This window comes from Sorex araneus, chromosome 4 (genome assembly GCF_027595985.1).
Source record: "Sorex araneus isolate mSorAra2 chromosome 4, mSorAra2.pri, whole genome shotgun sequence".
Classification (NCBI taxonomy): domain Eukaryota; kingdom Metazoa; phylum Chordata; class Mammalia; order Eulipotyphla; family Soricidae; genus Sorex; species Sorex araneus.
The window spans coordinates 1,964,851-1,986,930 of NC_073305.1; the positions used below are offsets into that span (position 1 = coordinate 1,964,851).

At 56.6% G+C, this 22,080-nt stretch overlaps 1 protein-coding gene across 7 annotated transcripts in view; it reads left to right on the forward strand.

Moving 5' to 3' along the window:
* Positions 1-22,080, forward strand: part of LOC101557906 (contactin-4) — a 584,043-nt gene that overhangs the window by 96,403 nt on the left and 465,560 nt on the right. For 4 of the 7 annotated variants that reach the window (XM_055136079.1, XM_055136077.1, XM_055136083.1 and 1 more), the window contains exon 2: positions 12,912-12,951. The exons of the other annotated variants lie outside the window; for them this stretch is intronic. The gene's annotated coding sequence lies outside the window, so the exon portion shown is untranslated. The remainder of the gene's footprint in view (positions 1-12,911; positions 12,952-22,080) is intronic. 7 annotated transcript variants of the gene reach the window in all.

Here is a 22,080-nt window from a genome sequence, read left to right on the forward strand (position 1 = left end):
GTTTATGTGTGAAGTGGTATATTGTCCCTTCAGATCTGACGGGAGTGTGGCTGGGTCGAGTATTTTTTTTTTTTTTTTTTTTTTTTTTTTTTGCTTTTTGGGTCACACCCGGTGATGCTCAGGGGTTACTCCTGGCTCTTCACTCAAGAATCACCCCTGGCGGTGCTCAGGGGACCATATGGGATGCTGGGAATCGAACCCGGGTTGGCCGCGTGTAAGGCAAACGCCCTACCTGCTGTGCTATCGCTCCAGCCCCTGGGTCGAGTATTCTTGGCGAGGTGCTCATTTCACTGAGTTTTCCACTATATCCCACCCCGCCTTCGGGCCCGAGGGTTCGTCTGAAGAGTCTGCTAGACCTCTAAGGGAAGCTGCTTTGTATATAATTCCCTTCTTTGATCTTGCTGCTTTCTGCCTCTCTCTATGGTTGGGCTAAGGGTGTGTCTGGGTGTATTTCTGTTTGGGTTCCTGTTTGGGGGTCCCCGTCAGGCCCTGTTTATGGGCACATGCTCCCTCCCCCTCTGGGAACTCAGCAGTGACGGCTGTTGCTTCATCACGGGCCGCTGATGATTCTCCTGTTCTTCCTCCTGGCTTCACCCCAAAGTTCCCTTCTCCGACGTTCATTTATGTTGAGGCTTTTCCCGTCTCCTGCTGCTGTCTGGAGCGTCTCTGCCCCTCATCTTGGAGCTCAGTGACCCCGCCCTACCAGCCTCTGCCAGGGGGGCTTTTGTTTCACCTCCAGGTTCTTCAGTTCTGTCATTTCTGTTTGTAGTTTTCTTGTTTTTCTGACATGTCGCTTTGTGTTTTATTAGTCCCACTGTTTCTCTGAGCCCCTGGGCCACTTCCTCTCGCCCTAACCAGAGAGGTTACGGCCTGCTGTTCGCACTGGACTTGCCGGTACCATCTCCACTCCCCGAGCGTGGTGGGCACCGGTCACTTTGCCATCGTGACCTCTGGGAGCGTGTCTTGTGATGTGTAGTTAGGTGGTGACGCTTGGGGCGTCTTTGCATGCTCACAGAGCCATGTACGGAGAGCTGGAGAACTGCAGGACTGTGTGTGGCGCCGGGACGCCCAGCCTTGGGACAGAGAGAGCTTGGACACCCCACTGCGTCCTTCTCTTGGGGCCGGGGCTAGCAGGGCCGCTTGCTTAGCCCTCCGCTGCGCTGGTCTCCTGACCCGGAGACAGCGTGGCCACTGGAGGGCGGGCCAGGGTGCGAATGCTGCGCTACTGCTGGGTGTGATTTATGTTTCATGGTAGCAAGTGTGAGCGATTCAGCTCTTTACGTCGGTTCCTGAGTACTTGGGTTCTGGATGCAGCTATAGGTGGGGTTGGGGGGGGATGTTTCATAATTTATTTGTTAAATTGCTTTACGTGGAATTCTTTTGCATTTATTTTTAGAATGCTGCTAATTTTATTCTTTTATTACTTTTCTGCTTATTCCTTGAATATAAAAATGTTACAGATTTTTGTATGTTGAATTTTGGGGCCTGACACATTACTGTATGTATTCATTTTACTATGTGTTTTTTGGTAGAGTCCTTCAACGTACGAGACTGTGCCACTTGCAGACAGCCAACAGTTGGCTCCGTTTCCAGTTTAAATCTGTTTAACTTCTTCTCACTAACTGCTGCGACTCAACCTTCCAATGCTGCATTCAGTCATAGCGGTGACAGGGGCTTTTCTTATCTTGTGCCTTATCTTGAAGGAAAGACTTTCCGTTTTTGCCACTGAATGTGATGTTAGCTGTGGATTTGTTATCTGTGGTCTCTCCTGGAGTGAGGTAAATTCTTTCTATTCCCATTTTGTCAAGAGTTTCTATCAAGTAGTTGAATCTTATTGGAAGCTTTCTCTGCATCTGCTGATATGATAATACAAGTCCTTACTTATCCCTTTGTTAACGTGGTCTATCACACTAATTGACTTATGTAATCTGGACCACCTTTGCATCCTTGGAATAAATCCCGCACCATCATTGTGCAGATCCTCTTAATTTATGGTTAATTTCAGTTCCTTTAGATTTTCTTGAGCATCTTTGCATCTGTGACTATTATGAATATTGGTCTGTCCTTTTATTTTATTACTCACGTGTCTAGTTTTGGTATCAAGGTATGTCAGCCTCGTCGAAAATGTCCAGAAGAGTATGTGCTTCTTTGACTATCAAAGCGTGGGGAGGGCAAGCTAGGGGTTCTTTTAGATGGAAGAGCTCAGCTGTGAACTTGTCTGGATCTAGGCTTCTGTCTGCGGGGGGAGGGGGATTGTTACTGTTAGGGGCTCTGTAGTAGTAACTGCTCAGTTCCAGGGTTCTGCCTCCTCCTGACTCAGCCTTGCGGGAGAGGCAGGACCAGTTTGGAGGGATCAGTCCGAGGGTACTCCAGAGCACTGCAACAAAAACTGCACCAACAGCCTCCTTAAACACAGAATCCCGCAAGGGGCCGTGGCAAAGAAAGTTCCGGAGACTCCAGCTCCCCGTCCAGGAGAAGTTCCCCACTGTCACCGGAGCAGCGGCTGATGGGCCAAGCCAGGCCCGGGCAGTGCCCGGGAGAGGATACTGGGGAGGGCAGGGCTTGTGAGGGGACCCTGTCCCCTCGTCCTGCAGCGGGTTCGGTGAGTCTCTCTCCACCGAAGCCATGCAGGGCACTCCGGACTGAGCTGCAGTCTGCCAGCCGCGGGGTGCCGCTGAGCCCGCCGTGCCCCAGGGAAGCCAGAGGGCGATTCGTCATTCAGTCAAGGAGCCTGCCGGGGGGGGCGAGTGGCCTTCCCCCAGCCCAGGCCCACGCCAGCAGTCCCCTTCCCGTCCCCACAGGGCTGACTGCGGGCAGAGCAGTGACTGCGTCCCACCGGAGACCACAGACGCCGACACGGTGCTGGGGGGTCGGTGAGAATCTCACCACGAAACAACGATGGTGTTTTATTGACAGCCACAACGGAGCCGGGATATTTCAAAGCCAAGGGGCAGAGATCAGACAGCACAACTCCCGCACACACTAGGCTCGGCCGCTCGACCGAACACCAGGTGTGCGCAAGTAGCAGCCCCTCCCGGCCCTCCCGCGGGGGCAGTCTGCTGGGTGGCTGTCTGCTGGGTGAGCTCATGTCTGGGTGTCCGTCGGGCAGGCACCTGTGTGTGTCTGAGGACGCGTGTAAGGGACAAGGGAACCTGCCTTTGGTAAGTGGATGTGTGTTTGTTGAGTGAATGTGCGGTTTGGTGAGTGAGTGTGTTCGCTGTGTAGACGTATAAATGACAAGTGTCTGTGTATTGATGAGTGGATGTGTGAGTGTTTGTTGAGTGAATGTGTGATTGTCATCGTGGGTCTGTTAGCTGTGTGCCTGTCTCAGTGAGTGACTGTGTGGTGAATGAAGAGCGGGTTTGTGAGTGAGACATGAATTAGTGTTTGTTGAGTGGACAAGTGAGTCATTAGTGCTGTCTGAGTGTTTGACGGGGGGAATGTGGGTGTGATGGTGAATTGTGTTTATGAAAGAGTCAACGATTGTTGTGAAATTTGAATACTTTTAATTTTCGTAAAACTCTTCCCCACTTTTTGTTGTGGTACCGTCATGACACAGTGCTTTAGCCTGGGGGTGGGCCTGGGCCTGTTTCCTGGCTCTGTGCTCAGAGATCTCTTCTGCCAGGGTTCGGGGGCCAGGGGACCGCATGTGTTGCCCGGGATGGAACCAGAGTTGGCTGCGTGCAAGGGAAACGCCCCGCCCACGGTGTCACCTCCCAGGGCCGTGACACTGTCACTGACAGCTCCAGCACCCAACATCCCAGCCCCACCAGGGCACCCCTCCCCCGCCGGGGCCCCAGGGATGCCCTTTCTGTTCCTAGGGGCACGGAGGGACATCGGGACTCGGGGAGTTTGTTGAACGTATTTTGGTCGTGAGTGCCCGCAACCCCTCTGGGTGCCGCTGGGGCAGCCCTGGCGGAGACTCCTTACTCTCTCTCCCTTCCTTTCCTTCCTGGGGGGTGGGCCTGTGTGGGGTACTCCTTATTGGTGCTCGGGTCACATGGGGGCTCCCCCCAGCGATCTCTGGCCTTGGGACCCCCCCGGGCTGCTCCGGAGACGCTCGGGACCGTGTGATGCTGGGGCTCAAGCCGAGGTCAGTGGAGGCTGCCCGAGCCTCAGGCTGCAGCTCTCTCGGCCCCTCACCTTCCCTCCTCACCCCTGCGTCTCGGGCTCACCTTGGCATCTGTCAGAGGCTCCCCTCTTGCGCTGTGGGGGTGAGTGGGCAGCCGAGAGGAGACCCCAGCGGCCGCCTGTCCACTCCCAGCTCCGTGTCTGTGAGTCCGCCCGGGTGAGGGCTTTAGGCGTGAGCGCAGGAGCCTTTTCCTTTCCGTGACCTGCCAGCGGGTTACCTCACGCAGACGTCACCTGGTGTCTGTTCTCGAGAGTTCTCTGCCTGAGTAACAAAGGCACAGACACAGCCTCCGTGATTGGCAGAATTAGAAGATTCCAGAGCCGAGAATGTTGCTAAACTTTGCGAATGCAGCTCGGCGCGTCCGCGTCTCTCGAGAAGCAAATTGATTCTCTGGGGTCGATGTCAGCGGAATGTGCCGGGCTTTGCTTCTCCCTCGTCCTGTCGTTTAGCCGGGATGAATCTCTGATGATGGCTGGAGCGTAATTCAGCGGCACCAAGAGAAGAAAAAGTCAGAAAATATTTGAGCTACTCTTTAGCGCCATCAATTATGCCCTAATAAAATTATGATAATTCTGATCCACATTACAAGGACTTCTCTATTTTTCAGGCTTTGAGACATTTATTAATTCAATAGACACTGTTCTCAGGAAATTAACATCTATGATTATGCGTAAATCATACTTTTCCACGAGGAACTGTGCTGCATTGGCTCTGCGTTCTGGAGGGTGTTGGCGCCCGCAGGGAGAGGCGGGTTGGCCGGGCCCAGGTGCCGCTCCGACCGGCGTGAACGAGCATTTCTCAACTTGTCTGGAATACTGTGGCTTTTCCCCGAATGGCTCTGTCACGTGACCAGCTGATGCTGACAACAGTATGGCAAGGGCAACAGTCCCGTGTTCACCGTGACCACTACTGGCGCGTGAGTGTTCTGTACACGTCTCATGCGTGACTCCATCTGAGCACCAGAATGTCTCGTTTCTTGTAGGATCGTCAGCCCCACGGGCTCTATAACCCTGAGCCGTGTAGTTCTACAGGGGCCACGTTCAGGGGAGATCCTGAGACAGACACGGGTGCCCGTCACAGCGGGATCTCCCAGGTCCCCACCCCCCGCCCGGCCACCCGCAGGCAGGGAGTCCTGACCAGGCCCTGGGCGACACACTGGAAGGGTCCCTGGATCTCCAGCATTTGGGGGGCGGAGAACAAGGTGGGGCGTGTCCTGGGCTTTACCTGCATTTCCTGTGGTCATCGAGACCCAGCCCTTCCCGCAGCTCCCACCACTGCCCACGGCTCAGAATGGGCCCCCGGGACTTTGGTTCTGGAGGGCAGGAGCTCTGTGGCGAGTCGGGCTGACGACGCTTTTCTGGAGGCTCTGCCCAGGCGTGGGGGCCCGTGGGCACCTTCGCCGGCCTGGTGGGTGCCCAGGGTCGCTGCCCAAGGTCGCTGCCCAAGGCCGCTGCCCAGGGTCGCTGCTCAAGGCCGCTGCCCAAGGCCACTGCCCAAGGTCGCTGCCCAGGGTCGCTGCCCAGAGTCGCTGCCCAAGGTCGCTGCCCAAGGCCACTGCCCAAGGCCACTGCCCAAGGTCACTGCCCAAGGCCGCTGCCCAAGGCCACTGCCCAAGGCCGCTGCCCTGCGAGTGGCCTCATTCTGCACTGGGCTGGCAGCCGGCTGCCCTGCTTGTGTCTACAGCCGGGCAGGGCCCAGACGGAGCTGTTCTGGGCCGTGACAGTTATTAAGCGCGCACACACGGAATCCCCGCAGGGCCGGTCAGAATTAATGGGCTTTTATTTTTACATCCCGGGTTCGTAGCCGAGTGAGGACTGAAGGCTGGACATCGACACTTCACTCAATACGGGCCTGAGAGTGAGGAGCTCGGATTTTATTGTCAGGAGCTGGCGTTCTGCACCACGCCGCCTCCTCACTGCACCTCAGGCCGGCTGCAGCCTCTTAAGTGGTCGATTAAAAGGCTTTTGCTTGTTTGGGTTTCGTGTCCGTCCTACGGTATACGGTGCGCCTCCTCCCTCCTGGCTGCGGGCGAGCAGGGCGCGCCCGGTGTGGGCTGCACTGGGTGGTCACGGCAAGCTGCGCACACACTGTACTTATGGTAGAATGCGGTACTTACGGTAGAGTGCTGTACTCACGGTAGAATGCAGTACTTATGGTAGAATGCTGTACTTTGGGTAGAACGCGGTACTTACGGTAGGACACTGTACTTACAGTAGAACTCAGTACTTACTGTAGAATTCGGTACTTACAGTAGAGCACGGTACTTACTGTAGAATGCAGTACTTACAGTAGAACGCGGTACTTATGGTAGAATATGCTGTACTTACAGTAGAACGCGGTACTTACGGTAGAGCACATTCTGGACGTGTTGTCTCTGTGACTGACTGGGGACAGGTGAGGTGGTGCTGGACGAGGTGGTGTGGGACGTGGCTCCTGCGAGAGTATTCAGACTCTGTCCCCGAGGGCGGGCGTTCAGGTGCTCTCCCAAACACGCCCTTAGGGGAGCAGCCATGGGCTGGGATCATTCTAGAAGTCAGGACAGGGTGTGGTTACAGATGGAGCAGCCCCCTGGAGACCCCACTTATCTAAGAGGCTTCCAGGGAAGGTGGGATGCCCTGCTGGGAGTCGTGAGTTAGGTCGCCTCAAAATCATCACCCCCGTTTGCAGAAGACATAAAGGTGACGGCGAAGGCTGAAGCAAGCAACCGCAGTCAAACGGGGCGTCTGGGGTTTGCATCAGCAGCCGGCCGCAGCCCCCAGCTCGGCCGTGTGCCTGAGAGGGTCACTGGCTAGGGAGCCTTTGGATTTGGAATGACATCTGCCATCCTACACGCAAACTAGTAATAAACACGGGTCGAAGGTCTTGGCTGCACCCGGCAGGTCTCTGACTTTATCAGCTGCGGGGCCCTTCCTCGCCCCACGCGTCTCAGCAGAACAGCGAACAGCCAATATCCCAGGCCCCGGGCCAAGAAGTGCAGGGCCGGGACTTACTCTGATACGTCCGATAAGAAATCTCATTATGTGGCTTTTGAAGGGGCCCACGAGGCTGAGCGAGAGGCTCGGGGAGGAGGGATACAGGCGTTTCCTGTAGCACGAGGCAGATGCTCTGTGAGCTGCTTGTCGTAGAGGAGTTTTGTCTTCGTTCAGAGCTGGGTCTCGCCGTCGGAGCCTCTCGGAGAACTCTCTTCCTCGATCTGCCTCGCCAAGCACCCGCCCCGCCTTCAGACTGTCTCGGGGTTGCATCTTCACCGCAGCCCTGGCCGCAAAAGATCCACCTCCACTCTGCGTGGAAACCAGACACATGTCTTTCTTGTTGCTTGAAGCTTTGACACAATCTATTCCCTTGCTCCGAGCAGCAGTGCACCAGTTTATACTCCCCGGGGAAGAGAGGTCCATCGTTGTTTGGGGAAAATGGAGCTCTCATTTATCTTGGCTTATCTCGGCGGCGGTGAGATCTGCCGTCTTTGAACTCACTCGGAAGGAACAAAAGAACAAACTGGCTGAGACAACCCATAAATCTTACATCTCAGAAGCAGAATGGATTTATTTTACTCTCCTTGCTTGTCTTGGGGATGGAGTTTGAATGGGATGATGACTGCGAATTGCATGATGCCAACACGGGCAATTTGTACCTGAATTCAGGTGTGAAGAATGATGCACCCTGGGGTAGCCCGAGCCCCGGCGGGGCTCAGGAGCTCCCTAATGTGGGGGTTAATTTTGACGGGGGATCAGGTCAGGCCCCCAGAGTCTGCCAAGGGGCGGCGCTCACCCTGGTTTACAACACCCAACAGTGGATATTCTCTTTAAAAGCTGTGGGGGAATCAGTCCTATTCCGTGCAGGTTTACAGAGCAAACCTCTTTTATAAATGTAGTTTTATTAAATTGGTGGCAACTTGCATTGGCTTAGAAGGATGTTTCTGTGCTGGTCGGAGGGAGCTTTCGTCGCGTCTGAGATGAGCACTGTGCCTCGAGCATCTCCAGAGTCCAGGTCGCAGCCAGTCACTTGCCGCCGGGCCTGTTGTGGAGCTGTAGGTGTCAGAGGTGCTCCTGGCGGTGCTCCCCCAGCTCAGGCCAGTGTCAGTAGGGCGAGGGCTGAGGCCCCGGCGCAGGGAGCTGCGGAGACGCACCAGGCGCCCGTGGGGCAGAGGCGGGAGCCATGACGGGGGGAGCTGTCCCTGCTGGACGCCCTGAACGTTCTGGCCGCATGAAGCCGCCGTGAGCCTCTCGGGGCCAGTGTCGTGCGCTGGGGTCTGGGGGCTCCGGGACGGACAGGGAGTGGGCGGAGCCTTCCCGCCGCTGGCCCCGGGACAGGCGACGCTCCCTGTCCCCCTGCCTGACCTGCCCCTCCAGTCCCCGCCTGCACTGGGGCCCAGAGAGCCTGCGTGGGGGGCGCCGGCCCCGCTGGGAGCTCCCTGGGCCTCGGCCGTCTGCAGCCACACCCGCAGCCCTCCCCCCTCCCCCCGGGCTGCCCCAGGGGGACTCAGAGCCTGTCTTCACCTCAACGCCCAGGGGAACACTCTGGTCTCCCGTGGGCCCCCGCACCTTTGTTGGGACGCAGATAAGTCGTCCGCGTCGTCCTCCACACCCAGCGTGGGCTTCTCTGCTGCCGTGTGGCCCTTGGCACTGGAGGGACCCGGGCAGGACATGCCAAAGCACCACCCGGGCCCCTTCCTGGTCGTGCGACAGGCCCGGCCTCAGCCGTGTGTGCTGGGCTGTGTGCTGGGCTGTGCAGGGCTGTGCTGGGCTGTGTGCGGGGCTGTGTGCTGGGCTGTGTGCAGGGCTGTGCTGGGCTGTGTGCAGGGCTGTGTGCTGGGCTGTGTGCAGGGCTGTGCTGAGCTGTGTGCTGGGCTGTGCAGGGCTGTGCTGGGCTGTGTGCAGGGCTGTGCAGGGCTGTGCTGGGCTGTGCTGGGCTGTGCAGGGCTGTGCTGGGCTGTGCTGGGCTGTGCTGGGCTGTGCAGGGCTGTGTGCAGGGCTGTGTGCTGGGCTGTGTGCAGGGCTGTACTGGGCTGTGTGCAGGGCTGTACTGGGCTGTGTGTAGGGCTGTGTGCTGGGCTGTGTGCAGGGCTGTGTGCTGGGCTGTGTGCAGGGCTGTGCTGGGCTGTGTGCAGGGCTGTGTGCAGGGCTGTGCTGGGCTGTGCTGGGCTGTGTGCAGGGCTGTGTGCTGGGCTGTGTGCTGGGCTGTGCTGGGCTGTGTGCAGGGCTGTGTGCAGGGCTGTGCTGGGCTGTGCTGGGCTGTGTGCAGGGCTGTGTGCTGGGCTGTGTGCAGGGCTGTGCTGGGCTGTGCTGGGCTGTGCAGGGCTGTGCTGGGCTGTGTGCTGGGCTGTGTGCTGGGCTGTGTGCAGGGCTGTGCTGGGCTGTGTGCGGGGCTGTGTGCTGGGCTGTGTGCAGGACTGTGCTGAGCTGTGTGCTGGGCTGTGCAGGGCTGTGCTGGGCTGTGTGCAGGGCTGTGCTGGGCTGTGTGCAGGGCTGTGCAGGGCTGTGCTGGGCTGTGTGCTGGGCTGTGTGCTGGGCTGTGTGCAGGGCTGTGCTGGGCTGTGTGCAGGGCTGTGTGCTGGGCTGTGTGCAGGGCTGTGCTGGGCTGTGTGCAGGGCTGTGTGCAGGGCTGTGTGCAGGGCTGTGTGCTGGGCTGTGTGCAGGGCTGTGCTGGGCTGTGTGCAGGGCTGTGTGCTGGGCTGTGTGCAGGGCTGTGCTGGGCTGTGTGCTGGGCTGTGTGCAGGGCTGTGCTGGGCTGTGTGCAGGGCTGTGTGCTGGGCTGTGTGCAGGGCTGTGCTGGGCTGTGTGCTGGGCTGTGTGCAGGGCTGTGCTGGGCTGTGTGCAGGGCTGTGTGCTGGGCTGTGTGCAGGGCTGTGCTGGGCTGTGTGCTGGGCTGTGTGCAGGGCTGTGCTGGGCTGTGTGCAGGGCTGTGTGCTGGGCTGTGTGCAGGGCTGTGCTGGGCTGTGTGCAGGGCTTGTGCAGGGCTGTGTGCAGGGCTGTGTGCTGGGCTGTGTGCTGGGCTGTGTGCAGGGCTGTGCAGGGCTGTGTGCAAGGCTGTACAGGGCTGTGTGCAGGGCTGTACAGGGCTGTGTACTGGCCTCGGCACCTGCTGTGAGAGCTGGGGGCCGCCCTGCAGGGGGAGGTGGGCGAGAGAGGTGGGAGATGTGTGCCCAGGACGGGAGCCAGACAGCACTGGATGGACAAGCTCTGAGGGGAGCCGCACTGTGTGTGTGAGTGTGTCTGTGTGTGTCTGTGAGTATGTGTGAGTGTGTATGTGTGTGAGTGTGTGAGAGTATGTATGAGTGTATGTGTGTGTGAGTGTGTGTGTATGAGTCTGTGTGTGAGTTTTTGTGCATGTGCATATGTGTGTGTGTGAGTGTGTATGTGTGTGAGTGTGAGTGTGTGTGTGAGTGTTTGTGAGTGTGAGTTTGTGAATGTGTGTGAGTGTATGTGTGTGAGTGTGAGTGTAAGTGTGTGTGTGAGTTTGTGTGCATGTGTATATGTGTTTGTATGTGTGTGAGTGTGTGAGTGTGTATGTGTGTGAGAGTGTGAGTGTGTGTGAGTATGTGAATGTGTGTGAGTGTATGTGTGTGAGTGTGTGTGAGTGTGAGTGTGTGAGTGTAAGTGTGTGTGAGTGTGTGAGTTTGTGTGCATGTGTATATGTGTTTGTATGTGTGTGAGTGTTTGTGAGTGTGTATGTGTGTGAGTGTGAGTGTGTATGTGTGTGAGAGTGTGAGTGTGAGTGTGTGTGAGTGTGAGTATGTGAATGTGTGTGAGTGTATGTGTGTGTGAGTGTGTGAGTGTAAGTGTGTGTGTGAGTGTGTGAGTTTGTGTGCATGTGTATATGTGTTTGTATGTGTGTGAGTGTGAGTGTGAGTGTGTATGTGTGTGAGTGTGAGTGTGTATGTGTGTGAGAGTGTGAGTGTGAGTGTGTGTGAGTGTGATGCGGGTGTGGCAGGGAGGGAGGGAGGGGCAGGCCCCAGGCCAACAGGCGCCCACAGAGGCTCGTGTGTCTGTGTCTGTGGTGCCCGCCTGCTCAGGTGGACGTGCTGGGGAGTTGCCCAGAGGGGTCTCCTCACATGGTGCTCGCCCCGCGTGGCCTTCTCTCCTGCCCTCGCTGCCGTGGACGCATGTCGCCGGAGCCTTGTCTCACTCGCGCTGCCCACCTGAAGCTTCCCGAGGCGTTTCTGACGCAGAACAGACCAAGGAGTCGCGGGAATAGATTCCTGCTCGGCTCAGGCCCGAGGCGTCTTGCTTGGCCTTTTGGGAGATTTACTGCAGATTAAAGCACATTTTATTTCCTAATTATTCTCATTTTAATTGCTTTGCATTCCGTGACATGTTTGCGGCCGTGCTGACCTTTATGGCGGCACGTGCAGACGGCCTGGTGTCAGAAAAGTGCACGAACCCATCCCCACATCTGCGTGGAGAAGTAAAAATAGGGCAAAAAAAAAGCGCGTATGTTCGCAAAATTTGGAATATTCCCACTTTAGAGCTTGTGCTGTGCGGTGGCGAGAAAGCCCCGTCCACTGTTGGTGGACAGCGGCCGGGCTCGGCTCAGCGGGGAGCAGCAGGGCTGTTCCACACGAGAGCAGGCTGGAACTCCACACAGGCCGGGAGGAGCCCCCGCGGCCTCTGGCTTCCAGCCCAGAGTCATTCCTGCAGAAGGACCCAGCGCACCTGTGTGCACTGCGGCGTCTCGCACACAAGCCAAGCTCCGGAAACAGCCGAACACCCAAATATAGCCGGATCAATGAAGTTGGGATATGCGCAGGGGAACACTCCTCAGCTCTGGGAGAGACCTGAGTCCTGCAGCAAGGGGGGGTGGTGGCTATGTGCTTGGTCGGGGTGGGGGGCACGGGATGGTCTTTCTCCTCTGGGGGGAGCAACGCGTGGCCACGGCAGCACAGCGGGGGGGGGGCGGAGCCACCCAAAGGAGCTGGCGGTGGGGGTGACGTGGGAATTATGTGTATAGGAATCCACCCACAGCGGAAACACAAGGTGTGTAACTTCAATAGAAATAGATACAATTTACCATAAAATAAAGCCTAGAGTTGCAGAATCTCTTGTCTCACCCAAACTCCAACAAAACACAGATTTTTAAGTCTTTAAAAATATTGAAATTCTGATTTAAAAACCACAGTATTTTGAAATAAGAAGGGGAACGGTTTCCATGTAGTTTATAAGGACTGAATATTAAGGGTTGCTGTTTATGAGCTCAGGTATTTTATTCCTTAATTTTAATTAATTAATCAATTAATTAATTTACTTTTGGCTTTTTGGGTCACACCCGGCAATGCACAGGGGTTACTCCTGGTTCATGACTCAGGAATTAACTCCTAGCGGTGCTCAGGGGACCATATGGGATGCTGGGAATGAACCCGGGTCGGCCACATGTAAGGCAAACGCCCTACCCACTGTGCTATCGCTCCAGCCCCTATTCCTTAATTTCAAATTAGACAGTTTGACTTTCACATAAAGAGCAGATACTTAATTTGGTTTATTTGAAAATAGGATGTTATTGGTATCTGTCTTTCATTTCAGATATTGATACGTAAGGCAGCCTATAGGCCTTTTGAAATAAATTGTGAGAATTTTCTTGTCCATCAGGGTAACTCATTACTGAGGTTTAGGAATATCCTGATAAAATCAGTTCCTCTACAATTCAGGAAGAAAAGCTTCTTCTGACATGATTTGTCACTGAGACTGTGTGATGGACAACCGCTGATATCACTGAGATGCAATTCACTAACGAAAAAGCACTCTAGATTTCCACTTCACCCTGAAATGGATTTCTTTCTTTCTAGGTGAAGTTGTCTTGCACCTGAGGTGGAAGCGTATTTGAAGGTATGCACTACTTTATTTAAATAAATATGTACCCGTGTATGTTTGAATAAGACAAGTCATGAATATATTTTCTGGTAGGATTGTCCAAAAGTCTTCACTGGGATATTGCCAGGACTCCAGACCTTGTGAAGTGTGGAGCCAGTCAATAACTGTGTCTTATGTAAATATGATATATGGAAACCAACTTCCATTGGATTTTATATTAAACTATAAAATAATAGGAGATTTCAAATATAATGTGTGGCCCACAAAATTTATTTGCAAATAAAATTTTATTATCAAATCTAATTTGCCAATGTATGTTAGAATTGTACGCTTTTTAAAATAGGAAAGTTAATGGTTTATCTTAAATTTATTATCTGAATAGCTAAATGTAATACACAGTGCATTTATTAGTTTTCCCTTAGACACTTGTTTGGTTGTAAATCTTTGACTTTTTTATAAGTTCATTTTTGCATGTCAGATCTTAATATTACAAAAATGTGCAAATTTGAGCCTAACTTTCCCTTCTGAGTCTGTTGTTGCTGCATTGCCATTTTTAGTGATCAGATGACTGTTTGAATTGAAAAAAAATTGGTCACCAGACATCTTTTTGATCGGTCAGCCTGGTGGATTCTGATTCTAAACAAAGGTCTCAGAATTCACCCTCTGTTTTGGTACCTGTATCAGTTAGAATGACCATTTTGCTTGTATTGGTAAGGTGTAGTCTGATGATTCCAAGAGAACAATGTGATTCGTGTTTTTGGTTATTCTGTATCAGACCATCTGTGGCATTCCAGAGCTTACTTCCTGGGGAAGGCCGGTAGGCATACAAAGGGCCACCGACTAAGAGTGATTAGTGACTCTATAAAATTGAATCTGCGGGGGCTGGAGAGAGCACAGCGGGGAGGGCATTTGCCTTGCACGCGACCAACCCGGCTTCGATTCCCAGCATCCCATAGGGTCCCCCAGCACCACCAGGAGTAATTCCCGAGTGCAGAGCCAGGAGTAACCCCTGAGCATCGCTGAGTGTGACCCCAAAAATAAAATAAAATAAAATAAAGTTGAATCGGAATTATTTGAATGCCCATCTGAGCTACCTGGACGATTCCGCAATCGTACCAGCGTATCCCACGGCAGACGTGAGCGGAGAGGGAGAGAAGGGGGGGTCCTCGGGCACCCAGCCTGAGGCCCGGTGAGGGGGGTTCCTGGGTGTGTCCCCGGCTTCATGCTGCCCCCCAAGCGGCCTTCCCACAGATGTCCAGAGCACAAAGTCTTGACATCAGTCCTACAGATCAGTGGGTGCGATTGGTCGGCAGGTCTCAGGGAAAGGAGTGAGGTGGGCAGCCGTGTGAGGTGGGGGGCTTGGAGGGCGGCAGCAGCTCCCCCCCACGCTGGCCTCGGGCCCCGACGGGGTCGGGCCTGGGTGCGGGAGGGCGGCCCGTGCAGCACCCCCCAGCTGCACCCTGCCGGCTCGGGGAAGTGCCTGCGTTTCAAAGGCCCGCGCTTAACCTCGGCCCTCAAGGTTATCTTTCATCTCCCTCCTTTTTTCCTGGGTCGGTTACAGCCCGGAGAGCATGAAAATGTCTATTTTAGTCGTGGTTTCCTTTGCTCCATTTGAATAATTCACTTGATTCTTCCAAGCTCCTTAGATGAAAGAGATCGAAGAATGCTGACTTGAGTTTCCTTTGTCGGAAACTAGGGAATGGCGCTTCACGAGGAGGGCGGTCAGTCCTCAAGGCCTCGGTGCTCTGGCCACTGGACAAGCTACAAGTCCTTCCCCGGGACCTTCCTCACGGGGAGTTAGACATGCTCGAGACATCTGCTGCCCCCCCCTTTCTTTCTTGAGGGGGTGCAGGGGTTGGGTTTTGGTCACAGCTGGTGATGCTCAGGGCTGACTCCTGACTTTGTACTCAGAGGTCACTCCTGGCGGTACACAGGGGGCCATGTGGGATGCCGGGAATCGAACCCAGGTTGGCTGAGTGCAAAGCAAGTGCTTTTCCCCACTGTGCTATCTCTCGGCTTCTGGCTTCTTTTTCCCTTTTCTTTATTGAGAGAGAGAGAGAGAGAGAGAGAGAGAGAGAGAGAGAGAGAGGGAGGGAGGAAGGGAAAGAGGGAGAAAGAGAGACGGAGAGAGAGAGAGGGAGAGAGAGAGGGAGAGAGAGAGGGAGTGTGTGTGGGGGGACACGTGTGTGTGTATATGTATGTGTGAATGCGTATGTGTGAGTGCGTGTGTGTGAACGCCTCTGTGTATGTGTGTGAATACGTGTGTGTATGTGTGTGAATGTCTTCTGTGTGTGTATGTATTTGAAGTGGCTGAATAAGTCGTGTGAATATTGGGCTTATTTTACGTTCATTCTCCTTTTTCTCCTGTGTATCTGCCCTTCTGCTCTATTTCCAGTCACTCCAAAGTGGGTCTCCAATGGCCCTGGTTTACAGTAGATGGACTTTTGCGAACCAGGCCAAAGAATCACTAGATCTTCCATTTTTCTGATTAATACTCTGTGGTTATAATCTGTTGAGTGGAATCTTCCCCCCAAAAGGTCCCTTTGAATAGGTGAAGATGATCAGGTGTCAGTTTGGTGGCCGAGCTCCCCGCCGGAGACTTGGTTCCTCGTTGCTGGAGACGAAGCTACACCCTCTCGGGAGGGTGATGAGGAACAGTCGCAGGAGATTATTGCGACTCCAACTTCGTTGAAAAAAGCTCCATTATCATCACGGTGCCAGATATTAAAAACCGTATTTTAAACATTTGTAAATCAAATGGGAATAAAATATTCCTTGCATATCTTATTTCTCTTTGCAGAGGATGTTTTTCTTTCTGTGTTTTATGAGACAAATCACAGGCATTACAGTTTGAAATCAATTTCATTGTTTTCTTTGCAATTGCTACCTAGATGTTGAATATTTGCAGTAAGTTTTAATGACTAATGAAGTACATGCTTGATTATAAGCCATTAGTAAGAATATCTTTTTATGGCGAAGGCTGGTTTTCAGTGTGGCCTTGACAAAGGCAATATACAAATGTGTTATTTCCCTTCAAAATAATGCAAATCAGTACAAACAAATTTTAGAGAAATATTTAAAAATAAACAATTAAAATAATGGATTTTCCTTGTGTGTTGCTTATTAAATTGGTGGGAACATGCAAACAGACCACCGAGGCGTGCTGATTTCCAGAGGCCAGTGTGGGGCTAATTAGGGAAGTTGCAGGTTCCACCGTGATGCTGAATCCGTTTCTTTCCCACTACCAGCTCGTAGACGGTGAGCAGTCGGCACCAACATCGCCACACCGTTGCTTCTGGCCTTTCCCGATCCTCCCGTCCCCCCTCTCCCCTCCCGCCCTGGGACTCCCACCCGATGCCCTCCCCCCAGTGCTCCCTCCCTGTGTGCCCGGTGTCTGGGCGTCCCGCCCCCCTCCCACCATCTCTCCCAAGCCCTGAGTGCTCGAGGCCCCGTGGGTTCTTTGCTTCCGGTCAGTCCTCAGGATCGGCCTGGCCGTCCTGCAGCCCCCCTGGGCCACGGCCCTGCTGAGGTTCCATCCGTCTGTGTGTCCCCTGGGCAGTGTGTCTTCACAGCCCTGTGTGCTCCGTGTTGGCCCGGTTCTTGCTCCGCTCAGCAACCAGGTTGTTCGGTTGTTTTCTAAGCCTGAGACTTTTCGAGGCAGGAACAGAGACGCGGGCTTTGTTTTTCCCAACTGCCGCGTGGGGAGTGGGCGGGCTCACTCTCTCTTCCTTATTTTCAAAGAACCTTCTAGACCCTCATTGTCCCCCTTGCTGGATGAATCATCTCTCGCCGTCGTTTATTGAACTTCAGACACAGTTCCTGAGAGTTGGGCCGTTCTAGGGAGTCACTGTCCCCATCTCCGCGCTTTTCCTGCGGTGTCCGTGGGCACTGGGAAAGGCCACCTTGTCTGAGCGGAAATTACTCACTGTTTATTTTATCAAGACTCGGGTGGAACTTTGTCTCTTGGTTTTGGGGTCCCACCCAGCGGTGGTCAGGGCTGACTCCTGACTCTGTGCTCAGGGGTCTTGCCTGGTGGTACTTGCGGGCTGATGTGTACTTGCGGGGTGGGGATCGAACTGGTGTCTTCAGGGCGCAAGGCCGGTCACTTAACCCTCGATGGTTCTCTTTGCTTCCAGCACTGCTTACTGTTACCGCGAGTGACCCCAGCGCTGCTGGCTCTGACCTTGCTCAGGCCTCTGACCGCGTGCGTTGCTGTGTCTCCTCTCGTGGGTCCTTGTGGGGCGTTGCTGTGTCTCCTCTCGTGGGTCCCTGTGGGGTGCCACGCGACCGGAGAGGCAGAAGGGACACTTGGCTCAGATCTGGCCAGTGTTATTCGTTATGAACCGTGTCATAATTTTCCAGCCTGGTTAAATCCAGTGTTTGTTTATTAAGTTAAATATCGAGTTAGGCTCAGTATTAGCCTGGTATCCACTCTTTGTTTTCTCCTTGCACAGTTAAGAATAATGAAAGTCTATCAGATTGTAGTGTGGTAACTTAAAGCTGTACACTACCAACTTATGTCTTTAGTGGTCTCTTTTGGGGAAAATGGTACTATACAGACTCTGTTCCGACCGCAGTTTGTGGGCTGGGTTCTCCCCTGTTACCCCTTTGTGTGTTTCTGTTCCTCGGGACCAGAGACTTAGCGAAGGAGTCACTGCATCCTGCGCGTGCGTCGTGGAGTCCTTGAGTTGGGGAGACACTTGGAAGGTGAAGGGCAAGTAGAGGGGCTCTTGGGCGGGGTCCTGGCGAGGGCGAGCGGAGAGGACGCCCCTGCAGCAGGAGCTAGAGCGAGACTCAGAGTGTGTTCGTGCGCCCTGTGTGTGTCCTTCAAACTTGCGGACATAAGGAGAACCGTCTTTGCCAGAAGCGCGAGCCTCCTGTGCTCTGCCGTGGAAACAGGCCGGGCGCCGGGGGCCGTGGCGAGTTGGCCCTTTCTCGGTGACACGGTGCCGAGGGGACTCGTTGTGTCGGTCAGCGTAAGCCCATCGTGCTTCGTTACGGTCACCGTGTCCTCCAGGGGCTGGGGGCGGAGGAGCTGCTGGGCCCGCCCAGAGAACACCCTCCCACCCGCCTTGGGCGACGTGGCCAGGTCAGCGGGAAAGACGGGAGGGGGCCCTGCGACCTCAGCTCTGCGCCTGCCTTGCCGGGCGGGCCGGCGCCGAGGGCCCCTCTGGCTCCAGCACTTCCGTCCCTGTTTCCCGTTTCTGCAGTTCCTCGCCCCAGAGGCTCCTCGTGGCTGTGCTCCTCGGCCTAGGTGACCTGCAGCGGGAGCTTGGGGCTGTCCCTGTGTCTGGGTTTCATCCCGTGAGTGCAGGGCGGGGCCGTGAGAAGGTGACCTTCGCCTTCCCGTGGGTGACCAGTTCCCGACACTTGCCGACTGAACCGGCGAGTCAGGGGACGGGGAGAGACCCGCACAGGGCTTCACAGAACCCCCCTCCAGACGCCGGGGCAGGGAAGGTCACGTTGCTCTTAGAGCATCGGGGTTTGTTTCTGGCTGGGGCTGGACGCGGGCAGTGTCCCTGCAGCCCAGTGCTCCTGTCGGCCCGGGGAGGTCTGTGCTCGCTCTGTCGGCTGATGCCGCGTCGCAGGATGGCGTCAGCTTGCCGGAGTTCTCAGCCTGGTGGGACGCGTGCTGGGACCGAGCTAAGGGCTCTGCCGCGCGGATGCCCAGTCACGGGGCCTGGCGATTCCGGCCCGTCCACTCCCTGGTGCGGTGTTTGCTGGGCCTGGCCGTGGGGGTCCGCGGTGACCACCAGTCCCGCCGTCAGTTGCTGTAGTGTCGTGGCGATGTAGCCCGTGCGTGGTCGTCCTGGGTCGGCCGTGTGTGGGCGCCTGGGTATGGGTCGGCCGCGGTCATCCCGAGCCCCGGGGTCCCGTCAGCTCTGGCGGTATGGCGGGTGCTCAGGAGAACTTCCGCTGCGGCCGCCTGTTTCAGGGGTCAGGTGGGAGCCTCGGCCCCCCGGGAGGGCTCCATCTCCGTCTCTGCCCCTGCCTGCGAGTGGGGGGCTTCTCTCCTCCCGAGGAAGGCTAAGCCGCCGTCTAGTTGACCGTGGATCTGAAACGATGCTGCCCGGCAGCTGCTCGCCTGATGGATGCCGACGGTGACGGGCCGTGATAGTTTTGAAATCAGGTTTGCGGGGAAATTGCCGCTTTCCCACTTTGCCTGCTGTTGTAGTCTGGGCCGGGGATTTCTTGTCATGTTAGGGATCGTCTGATTAAAAGGGAAATTGCTGAGGACTGGATCCTGGATGATAAAACGTCTCTGCGCCGGAGCCGCCTGGCAATGATTATTGTCGCTGGACGGCCGCCCCCTGGCCTTGCTGGTGACAGCGAGGGCCGAGAGGGACAGCAGTGGGGACAGCCCTTCCCCCGCCTTCCTTCCCTAAGTTCCTGCCGCTGCCGCTCGCTCAGCCCTGGGCACTGCGCGTCCCCCAGCCCCCCTGCCCACCTCAGAGTCATCCCAGGGTCTGGGCCTCTGCTGAGAAACCCCTTTGCAGCCGCCTTCCTAGCTGGCGCCACCTGGCCGCGCGGCCACGGCCCCTCGTTCCCGCTCCGCTTCCCACCTCCCCTGTGACCCGCTCACGCCCTGTCACCCCACCCTCACCCCACCCGGGAGCAGAGCTGGCTTCTTCGGAACGGCCGGGCCGGGCCCGAGAGACAGGAGCTGAGAGTGTGTCTCTGTGGGGGGGAATGTGGCTCGAGGAATCTCCTTAGAAAAATAAACCCACACAAGTGCCCGTGTTCGCGGCCAGAGCCCAGGGTAGCTTCGGTCTGCTGAGTCAGGCTCTGCCTCTGTGTGTGTGTGTGTGTGTGTGTGTGTGTGTGTGTGTGTGTGTGTTCCAGTTCAGGACGAGTCAGACACCACATGCCCCAGGAGGGGGCCTGCCCTGTGTGTGTGTGTGTGTGTGTGTGTGTGTTCAGGACGAGTCAGGCACCACGTGCCCCAGGAGGGGGCCTGCCCTGTGTGTGTGTGTGTGTGTGTGTGTGTGTGTGTGTGTGTGTGTGTGTGTGTGAGACACCACGTGCCCCAGGAGGGGGCCTGCCCTGTGCTTCCAGCTCCTCGTGATCGGGGAAGGAAAAGGAATCAGTTTTGTTTATGCAGAATCCCCGGGACCTGCTATTTCCTGCGCTGCGTCGTGGAGCCCTGGGCGCAGACTGGCTGGGAAAGCAATTTCCAGAAAGGAAATGAAAGCAGGGAGGCCCCTCCCCCCCGATTTTTTAAAGGCCAATAACATTTGTATCCATTGGATAAACATGATCAATCACAGCTTCACAGGCGTTCCCGGGGCCGCTTCCCTAACAAATGTGCTTTCTGCCTTGGCCATCCATCATCGCCGGGGGCCGGGCGATAAGCTTGAGCACTCTCTTAGTCCACACCGAGAATCGCCACTCGGCGCCTCTGTCGGGGGAGAGGCCGCTGCCGGGGCGGCGTGGACGCGGCTTCTCGCGTGACGGGGCAGAGCAGACGTCGCGATGCCCGTGTTTGTGTCGGCCGCCTGTGACCTGCGCACGGAGGAGGCGGGGGAAGGGCTGCGGGGAGAAGCAGGCGATGTGTCCTGGGGCTCTGGGACCCGTGTGCGGGGTGACCGGGACCCCCGTGTGCTGCCGGGATCCAGGGCACTGGGACTCCTTGCGCTGGCCGGGATCGGGGACCCCGAGTGCTGGGCAGGGTCAGAGGCACCAGGACCCCATGTGCGAGTGATCGGGGACCCCGAGTGCTGACCGGGATTGGTCACTTCCCAGCAGACGGAGGGCCTGGGGGTCAGGGGCGTCTGCTGTGCCCCTCGAACCCCGTCCAGCCACCAGCTGGTTTCGTGTCACCAGGACGGGGTCCAGACGCTCAGAGTCTGGCCGGAGCGATGGTGGGAGGAGGGACGTTGACTCCCCGACAGTCATGTGACAGGGGTCGAGGGGTCACTCCTGGGAGGCGCAGGGCCTGAAGGTGCCAGGCCCCGCGGGGGTGCCGGAAGGGGGGGCCCTCAGGGGCTTCTCTCGCCCAGGTGAGTCACGGTCCACGCAGCGGGCAGGGGCGGGTAGGGAGACGGCCTGCTTCCTCCAGTGGGGCCCCCCTTTATTTTGTTTTGCTTTTTGGGTCCCACCCTGCGATGCTCAGGGCTGACTCCTGGCTCTGCACTCAGGAATCACCCCTGGCGGAGCTCGGGGGACCCTGTGGGATGCTGGGAATCGAACCCGAGTCAGTCGCGTGTAAGGCAAACGCCCTCCTACAGCTGGAGTGGCTGTGCTACCACTCCAGCCCCTTGGGCGTCCCCTTGTCGCGTCCCTGTGGGGGGTTCGGAACCCCCTGGGGCTCCTGCTCCGCAGGGGTGTGTCCAGAGAGGCTTTCGGGCAAGCTGCTTGCGGCCACTCCTGGTCCCTGGGCCTGAGCCCTGCCCCCGAGTGTTGTTTCGACCTGGGTTTTGCACCTCACTGATGAGGTGGCTCGTCTGACGGAGTGAGGTGTGTGGTGACTGGCGTGCGCCACGCGACGCTTCTCTGTGAAGCCCTATCCCTCCCGGGGCCGGAGAGCGGGCTCAGTGGTTAGGGCGCTTACAGGTCTCCGAGCTGTTGGCTCCCCAGGGCCCAGAGCTTGCCTGTGTGCAGCCTGGGGACCCGGAGCACTGCTGGCTGAGTCCAGAGACCCCTCTATGCCGTGACCCAAGCAGTCCCCCTCCTCGGCTCTTGCTTTCAGCTGCCAGTGAGTTGACGGAGAGTCGCTGGCGGGGGGCCCCGGGTCTCCCGAGCACGTCTGGAGAAGCCCCTCCCCCGCCATCCTACACTGACTAGAGACACGAGGGTCTCGCTCCGTGGCAGCGGGTGCTGGGGCCGTCCCCGTCCTGAGCACGGGAGGGAGGCTGGTGAGTCCCGAGGGTCCCGGGAGACCGATGGCTCATTCCTGGCCCTGTGGGTGCATCGTGCGGGTGTTCGGCCCGGGCTGAGAGCTCAGCAGGACCTCGGCAGCCGAGCCCACCGGGGATTCCGTCTCCCACTCGCCGGCTGGGGGCCCCGCTCCGGGCATCTCCCCTACGCCCTTGCCCCTCCCCTGTGAAGCGGGGCGGGGGCCGTCTGTCTGGAGTTGGGAGAGTGACGGAGTACTGAGGCGCGGGTCACACCCGGGCAGGGCAGCCCCAGGGCCCGCAGTTTCAT